At 44.2% G+C, this 6,319-nt stretch overlaps 1 protein-coding gene across 3 annotated transcripts in view; it reads left to right on the top strand.

The window, feature by feature from the left end:
• The first annotated feature begins 6,077 nt into the window (after positions 1 to 6,077).
• The window catches only part of Dmtf1 (cyclin D binding myb like transcription factor 1), a 48,312-nt gene continuing 48,070 nt past the window's right edge, over positions 6,078 to 6,319 (top strand). The window contains exon 1 of one of the 3 annotated variants that reach the window (XM_005358317.2): positions 6,078 to 6,204. The gene's annotated coding sequence lies outside the window, so the exon portion shown is untranslated. The remainder of the gene's footprint in view (positions 6,205 to 6,319) is intronic. The other 2 variants (XM_005358320.3, XM_013350440.2) reach the window with 2 other exon arrangements.

Raw genomic sequence — 6,319 nt, 5'->3', positions numbered from 1 at the left:
TTTTCTGAAGCATACCAACTACTTCCATGAAACAGAATCATAACACCTTAGTATTTCAAATACTTTTATATTAATACATTAACTTTTCAAAAGAGGAAATTAATTTTAGCTGAACATGGGGATGCATGCCTGTAATACTAGCATTTAGGAGGCTGAGGCAAGAGGATTATTAGTTTAAGTGCAGCCTAGGCTCAGCAGCAAGACCCTGACTCAAATAAGGAAGGGCTGGGGCAGATAATGAAAGGAAAGGGGAAATAAGGAGAGAAGGAGGAAATTTCATTAATATTGACTCTATGATGCTGTTCATGAGTCTGATAAAAACATGGAGCCTAACAGAAGAAATCAAAATAGCACATATTGCAAATACCATTAACGTGGTGTAGATGTTTTTCTGCCATAACTTCTGTTAGAGAAGATATTTCTCATGTTTATTTTTCTTCAAGATGTTTAAATCCCAATTATTTAAATTTTCATGCATAATCTGAGAACACACTAAAAAGAGAAGTAGGTGTAACTACAGACAGATATTCTGTGATTCAAGTCGCATTCTAGACAATCTCTATAATAATTATTCAGGTTAAGGGTGCAGAGGTGCTACTGTGATAATAGATTTACATTTTTAAATATCAATATTATGACTTTTTTTGTTTTTTCATGCTTCCTTAAAACTCCCAATGCAAGGTAGTTGGTAAAAGCAGGAATTTGTCTTCCCAACAGCAGGTGATAGAAATACCAATCTTCGTTTATGGCTAGAAACCAAATATGAGTGAGTACATCCCATGCTCCTCTTTTTGGGTCTGGCTTACCTCACTCAGGATAGTGTTTTCTATTTCCATCCATTTGCATGCAAAATTCAAGAAGCCCTTGTTTTTTACTGCTGAGTAGTACTCTAATATGTATATATTCCATACTTTCTTCATCCATTCTTCCATTGAAGGGCATCTAGGTTGTTTCCAGGTTCTGGCTATTACAAACAATGCTGCTATGAACATAGTTGAGCATATTCTTTTGTTGTATGATGGGGCCTCTCTTGGGTATATTCCCAAGAGTGGTATTGCTGGGTCCAGGGGTAAGTTGATCCCGAATTTCCTGAGAAACCGCCACACTGCTTTCCAAAGTGGTTGCACAAGTTTGCATTCCCACCAGCAATGGATGAGTGTACCCCTTTCTCCACATCCTCTCCAGCAAAGGCTATCATTGGTGTTTTTTATTTTAGCCATTCTGACAGGTGTAAGATGGTATCTTAAAGTTGTCTTGATTTGCATTTCCCTGATCGCTAAGGAAGTTGAGCATGACCTTAAACAAAGGACATTGAGCCTATATTTAGTGATCCTAGAGAAGCTAAATAAGAAGAACCCAAAGAAAACCATATAGGCATCCCCCTGAATATTAACCTTCATCAGGCGATGAAAGGAGACAGAGACAGAGACCCAAATTGGAGCACCGGACAGAAATCTCAAGGTCCAAATCAGGAGCAGAAGGAGAGAGAGCACGAGCAAGGAACTCAGGACCGCGAGGGGTGCACCCACACACTGAGACAATGGGGATGTTCTATTGGGAACTCTCCAAGGCCAGCTGGCCTGGGTCTGAAAAAGCCTGGGATAAAACCGGACTTGCTGAACATAGTGGACAATGAGGACTACTGAGAACTCAAGAACAATGGCAATGGGTTTTTGATCCTACTGCACGTACTGGCTTTGTGGGAGCCTAGGCAGTTTTGATGCTCAACTTACTAGACCTGGATGGAGGTGGGGGTTCCTTGGACTTCCCACAGGACAGGGAACCCTGATTGCTTTTTGGGATGAGGAGGGGGGGGTTTAATTGGGGGAGGGGGAGGGAAATGGGAGGTGGTGGTGGGGAAGAGACAGAAATCTTTAATAAATAAATAAATTAAAAAAAAGAAATACCAATCTTCTCTCATCTTTCTGTCTTCCATATTCTTTATCTACTTCATCTGATAGTAAAGACTAAGACCCCTAATGAGAGGTCTAAATGTCCCTCATTTTACAACCAGATCTAGGTTTCAGTTTCTTAACACTTTCTACATTCACCACAAAGTTGAGCAGGAAGAATTCCTGCATATCTCACGGCTTCACAGACACGCATGTGCACAGACGTGCATGCGCACGCACACGCACACAATCAGAGTGAGCATTTGCCATAAGGGATGAACCTACACTGGCACACTATTAACAAAGAAAGTACAAGGTTTATGTTAGAGTTCATTTGGAGTATTGTCTTTATCAGACTCGGGGGTTCGCTACAACTGTAAAGGCATGTTTCTATTTCAGTACCACAGAGTCTTTGCCGCTATAGGAACCCCTGAACTCTAGTCATTTTCCCCACCCCTGGTAACACTAATCTTACTGTCTCCCAAACCTTGCCCTTTACAGAATATCACTGTGGTGGATGAACGAGAGTGGTCCCTGTAGGTTCTTATATTTGAATGCCTGCTCTCCACTTGGTGAACTATTTGAGAAGGGTTAGGTGTGGCCTTGTTGGAGATGGTATGTCACTGGGGGCAGGCTTCAAGTTTCAAAAGCCCAAAACATAATTTGCCTTCTGCCTTCAACTTGTAGATAAGGATGTAAGGTCTCAGCTACTGCTCCAGTGCCATGCCCGCCTGTCTGCTGCCATGCTCCCTTCCCTGATAACTATGGACACATCCTGTAAAACTGTAAGCAAGCCTCCAATCAAATTCTCTTGTTTTATAAGTTGCCTTGGTTATGGTGTCTCTTCACAGCAATAGAAAAGCAAGACAATCACAATGGCATAGTCTTACCACGCATACTGTAGATGGTTTTCTTCATGTAATAATATATATCTTGATTCTTCCCTTCTTTACACCAAATACAATTTCATTGTATGAGTTCACACAGTAGTGGTGCACACCTTTAATCCCAACACTTGAGAGGCAGAGGATTTGAGTTCAGTCTGGTCTACAAAACAAGTTACAGTACAGCCAGAGCTATATAAAAACAAAACGAAAACAACAAAAATTCCATTTAAGGGTGTGCCTCTTTGTTTAGTCATTCACCTCAGCAGTTCTCAACCTGTGAGTCATGACCCTTTTTTTGGAGGGGGGGTCACATATCAGATATTCAAATTATTCATGATTAGTTATGAAGTAGCAAAGAAATAGTTTTATGGTTGGTGGGTCACCACAACATGAGGAACTGTATTAACAGGCCGTATCCTTAGGAAGGCTGAGAATCACTTCTGGTTTACCTGCTGAAACAAATTTTGGTGGCATTCTGTTTATCAACTGTGAATAAGGCTGCTGTAAATATAGTGTCCAGGCTTTGCGTGAAGTTAAGTTTACAGTTTATTTGGGCAACAGAACAAGGAAAGATTGCCTTTATTATATGAGGAAAATGTTATTTTGTATAAAATAAGACAAAGTGCTAACCTGTCTTCCAAGAGGCTACACCACTGTATTAGCCCCAGCAGAGAACGAACATTGTTTCTCCGCAGCCCCGATGGTAGGCGGTGTTGTGGCTTTGCTCGGGGCCGTTCTAACAGATGTATGGTCGTTATCCCACTACTTCTATATTCCCTTTAATTCTGAGAAATGGGTAAGCAAATACTGCTTACTACTGGTAAAAACTACATACATTTAGCTAAAGACCTAAGGATATATAACATTTTTCTAATTAAATGTCAATTGCCAGTGTGCTTTATTAGAGGAAATCTCTAAATTTTGGTAACCTTATTAGTTACCTGAAACTCATTGTTACCAGTTTCCACACAGTCCTCGGATATGAGAATATAAGTGAAAGCCAGGATTTTTCTTCTATTTATGATAGTTTCATATTGAAACAAGATCCTAACTAGTATTATTAATAAAAACCTGGAGTCAGATATTGGGGCAAAAGCTGAAAGATCAGAGAAGCCAAGAATGATCAAAGTAACTTCTTACCTCTCTGCAACCTCAGACCAAGAAGGGGCCGAGATCCTGTCTATGCCCCGCCTTATCACTTCCGGTCTCCTGTCTGTACAGACCTCCAGACCTAGCAGCTAGCTCTATCCTCTGATCTCCAAGCAAGTTTTATTGTCAAAACACAAAATGCCATACAACATCATATAGTATATTTTTACATATCTTGTCATATTTCTTATCCCCCTTCTTTCTTGATCATCTACTTTTTTAACCCACCCAATGTCGTGTTCGTTCTTTCTCTTAAAGAGAAAAACACCCTCAAAAGAAATGTATAGTCCAAATTGTTGGCCATCTACTCCTGTGGACCAGGCCTGTCTTAGAGTATGGCTGACACATCCAATTTCACTCCACTGAAAAAACTGAGTTTCCCTTTCCCAAGAGCTGTCATTTGCAAACAGGGTGGGACTTTGTGTCCATGTCCCCTCCTTCTTGCTTAGACTTGAAAGACCAACTTTAAATTTTCTATCAACAATAGCGAAAAGAACACAGAACATAACATATCTTGGCTTTATAAACAAGTTAGATGCCATTGAAGTCATAAAAGAGGAATCTACTGCCTAGATCCTGATTTTGAGATGGAAAGTCTATATAGCCTATGCTACCTCAGATTCCAAAGCCTTCTGCTACAGCCTCTTCACTGCCAAAATTAGTGTCCAGCTTGGGGTGCCTTAAACACAGCAAAAAAAAAAAAAAAAAAAAAAAAAAGAGCTTCTTTGGTGTTCTCATCAGAGTCTGCACTTTTTGCAGAGGACGGAGGTTAGGACAGAACCACAAATGGTCAGCGTCCAAAGTTAACTGACTGTGGAGTGCCCATCCCTGAATGGGACATTTATAGTGGAATCCCTAAACCAAGGCCAACAGAGTATCACTGAAGATGGGGGCAGAGAAACTGAAAGAGCCAGGGCAATGGGGATACTGGTGTGAAATGCCCATCACCCAGAAGCAAACCAGTGCTCCAGTCAACATTCCAGCTTGGATGGGGTAAAGGCTTCCATCCCCAGCTAAGGGACGACTGGCAGCCAAGGGTGCTGAGGGAAAGTCAGTTTCCTTCCTAAAAAAGACCGGATTGGTTTTCCATGTTCAAGAGCTCAGAGCTACACCCAAGGACATTTGAGCTACACAAATACTCACGAATACACAAACACTTAATAGAATAACAGGACATGAATGTGATTTGAGTGGGGGATGTCGGGGGAACACGGGTGGTGTTGGAGTGGGCAGGGAAGAGTGAATACGATCAAAAATGCATTTGTGCCGGGCGATGGTGGTGCACGTCTTTAATCCCAGCACTCGGGAGGCAGAGGCAGGTGGATCTCTGTGAGTTCGAGACCAGCCTGGTCTACAGAGCTAGTGCCAGGACAGGCTCCAAAGCCACAGAGAAACCCTGTCTCGAAAAACCAAAAAAAAAAAAAAAAAAAAATGCATTTGATCACGTATGAAAACCTCAAAACCAAAGATGCAACTCCCTTAAGGAATCCGATTCCTAAAGATTTGCATGGGTGTCACACGGCTTTAATCCCGGCACACGGGAGGCCAGCCTGGGCTACACAAGAGAGTACCTGGACAGGCTCCAAAGCTACACAGAAAAATCCTGTCTCAAAAAACAAAACAATAATTTTTTTTTAAAAAAGGCACAGCGAGAGGGTTTCTATTTTGTTCGTTTCTAAGGCTCCAGATTATAGGGCTGCAGCCGGCGTAGAGCAACAGCACTAAACTTGAAATGCATCCAGAACCTTCGTTTCCTAAAAAGCGAGATCACAGTCAACGGAGACCACCTTTCCCCAAGAATTATAGCACCCGCCCAGACTCCAAGGAGCGGAGACGACCCTGCTCGCGTCTGCACCCTCAGGCCCCCTCAAGCCGGCCCACAGCGCTCCCTCCTCTCCGCTTCGGATCTCCGGGAAGGGGCCAGAGGCAGATGGAGCAGAGACCTGCGCCTGGCTTTGCCGCATCGGCAACAGCTGGACGGTGAGATCCGCACAAACGCTCGCTAAGGGAATGGCGACCGAGCCCGAGCAGCGCGCCGCCGAGGCCGGAAGTGACGTCGCGGGTGGCGCGCGGGGCCGCCCCACGGGAGAGGCGGGCAGAAGGGGGGGTTGCTGGGAGGCGGGGGGCGGGGCGCGGCCGCGGCTCCGTTTCCGGTGGCTGCTTGCGCTCGCTCACCCCAGCTGCAGCCACTCTCTCCCGTGGCTGCTTCCTCCATCCTGGTATTTTTTGGAGCCTCCATCCTGGTTCTTCCAAAGTGCCCGGACCCAAAACAGGAAGTAAGTGCGATGGAACCTACAGGTCCGGGCCTCTGGCGCAGCCGCTCCGCCCAGTGAGACCGGGCCGGCCCCTTCGCAGGCCTTGGCTGCCGCCGGCCGGGCGCCGCGGGCGGGG

The sequence above is a fragment of the Microtus ochrogaster genome, chromosome 26 (assembly GCF_000317375.1).
Source record: "Microtus ochrogaster isolate Prairie Vole_2 chromosome 26, MicOch1.0, whole genome shotgun sequence".
Classification (NCBI taxonomy): Eukaryota; Metazoa; Chordata; class Mammalia; order Rodentia; family Cricetidae; genus Microtus; species Microtus ochrogaster.
This window is presented reverse-complemented; position numbering and strand designations above follow the sequence as displayed.